Below are 2,500 nucleotides of genomic sequence, written 5' to 3' on the forward strand. Positions count from 1 at the left end.
GAATAGTGCCTGCTTGACCCTAGCCATATTTGACCAGCCGATTGACTTGACCGGGCCTTGATCAAGACACCTGTCTAACCAGAATAAAGGACCAAAGAGGTGTGTTACTAGCTGCAGGGCACAGTGTGCAGCATCGCTCAACCTCCAGGACTCCTGTCTCCTGGTAATATGGGATGCCACGCACGGCAAACACATGTGGGAGAGTTCTCCCTGGTCCAAGATGGAATGAACCAGGGGTGGGTGCACCATCCCCTCTCATAGGCCTTGGTGCACCAGGAAGCCATTTTGTCTCATCCCTCACTGGTGACCCCTCCAGTATGGGTAGCCCTCTGGTCCGGCTCACCCGATCATTGGGACCTCAAGCCCCCCCACCGCGGCAAGGCTTGCTGCTTGCTTGCATGAGATTTGCGAAGTTCTGGCTTCGCCCGGGCCTTTCACTTATGGCCCGGCCTGTGTCAGCTTTTTATGGCTGTCTCATTTGTTGGTCTGACACTCGGTGCTTACCGTGGCGGTGGGATTGCCAGCAGGCGCTCCTGTAGCCGTGGTGTAAGCATCTCGCATAATCTCTTTACCAGCACGACGACTGTGTTCTGTGGGCTTTGTCTTAGGAATTGCGTGTGCACGCAATTCTCCAAGTAATGTACCAGTGTGGCGTTCGGCTCTCCGCAATGCATGCAACACCTCTCTTCACGTTCTATGGTTTGTATAATCTGCCATGCACAGTGGTAACTGTCATACCATCTCAGTTCATAATCTGGAAAAAAAATCGTCAGTTAGTGTAACGAGACAGTTCGCGGGCATGACGTCACAGTAGTCTGTGGGGGTATGGGTAGCTTTCGTGGTAGGCCTAGGCAAGGTGAAAAGTCTTTCTAGCAGAGGAGGCCGTGACGATTGTTACGCAGAGGTGTGGTAGTCCCGAGTTGTGGGCCATGCTAGTGTCATGTCGGCTGCTGACAATTTAGTTAGAATCATATATAAGGTATGTCTTCTATGTATAACAATGTATAGCTTTGTTTTGATATTGTATAAATGTATATTAAGTTGAAATATAAATTACATTGATTAACCCATGGATATGGGAACACGGGTCATTTTTGTATTTCGTTTTTGTTAATGTTCTTTTAGAACTGTGGGCTGAGATATTGAGGAGCTGTACTACCGGCTATAATCTAAGAAGAACCAGCGAGATGGAGACTGGGTGCTGGTCAAGATTATGTGAAGTGTGCGGTAATTAATATGAATGCTGAAAACAATGAACAGTGAAAAGTGAATATTATAGCCCAAATCTTTATATGCGCATTATGTTTGTCTTCATTATTTATTTTTTTTTGTGTGTACCATACTTCGTAAATAAAATACTAATAGTATTGCGTCTTTCAATACGACCATCAAAGACAATCACTCTCGTTAAAACGGTGTCTTAACTGTGCCGGCAAACCCTCACTGTAAAAACCAACATCTTTACAGTAACCTAGGCGCATTCTGTGCAGAATGACCTCGGTACCTCTGTTGTTTATTTCAGAGAGTGCCAGTGGTTCATAGCCTGTGGCGTCTGAGTACCAGCTGGCCGAGGGGGAATATCTCGTTTCCTCTCTGTGAAGCTGCAGGAGGAAGGAGTTGGCCGTCACCGTACACTTCCTCCTAAGTAATTTTCGGCTCTGATGTATTATCATGGGATTAGGGGGCATACCCCGGCCGATTTCGGCTAATCTGTCAGCAAGCTCATTGCCTCTGATCCCTATATGGCTGGGAACCCATTTTTATGATAATTCTTCTACCCTGAGCAAGAATCCTCTGTGCTAGTGTGCGGATGGTTGTCAGGAGGTAGATGTTGCCCAGTGGGTGAGCGCTGCTGAAGACAGTCGACGGCCGAGATTGCATGGGACCGGGCGCGGTGCATCTCTTTAATATGCCCATGCAAATGCCACACGATCGAGGGATCATGGTGACTCTCTTGGCGTTGCTCGGCTCCACCCGCTGCGCCCCGTCCGCCACCCTTGCCGGAACCGATCCTCCCTTCTCTCTGAATCGTCCAATTAAGGACCGATTCACCGCAGGGAGAGAGGGGAGGAGAGGAGAGGAGAGGTCCTTCTTCTTCAGCTGCTGATGTCCCCACTATCAACTGTTGATTCACCCGCGGCAAGTCGGCTTCCGTTAGGGGGGTCGATGACGGAGAGGCTATGAACTGGCAGGGGAGGCTTATGTAGAGCTGCTCCATTTTTCGCACTAGGCCAGCCAGTGGTGGCAGCTGCAAGCTTCACATCACCCTGAGCATGAAGCATCCACCCATTTGTGTATATATGTATATATATGTATATATATGTATATATATATATATATATATATATATATATATATATATATATATATAAATATATGCATTATATATATATTAGTATATATTTATATATATATATATATTATATATATAAAATATATATATTACATATATATTAATATGCTATATATTATATTATATCTATCTATATATATTATATAT

General features: G+C 45.6%; 1 long non-coding RNA gene across 1 annotated transcript; it reads left to right on the plus strand.

Annotated features, from left to right (window-relative positions):
• The first annotated feature begins 928 nt into the window (after positions 1–928).
• On the plus strand, positions 929–1,367 carry LOC119596384. Its single transcript, XR_005230758.1, has 2 exons — positions 929–979; positions 1,126–1,367. It is a non-coding gene; the product is annotated as an uncharacterized LOC119596384 (long non-coding RNA).
• Positions 1,368–2,500: the final 1,133 nt, after the last annotated feature.

Source organism: Penaeus monodon, chromosome 37, assembly GCF_015228065.2.
Source record: "Penaeus monodon isolate SGIC_2016 chromosome 37, NSTDA_Pmon_1, whole genome shotgun sequence".
NCBI classification, from domain to species: Eukaryota; Metazoa; Arthropoda; class Malacostraca; order Decapoda; family Penaeidae; genus Penaeus; species Penaeus monodon.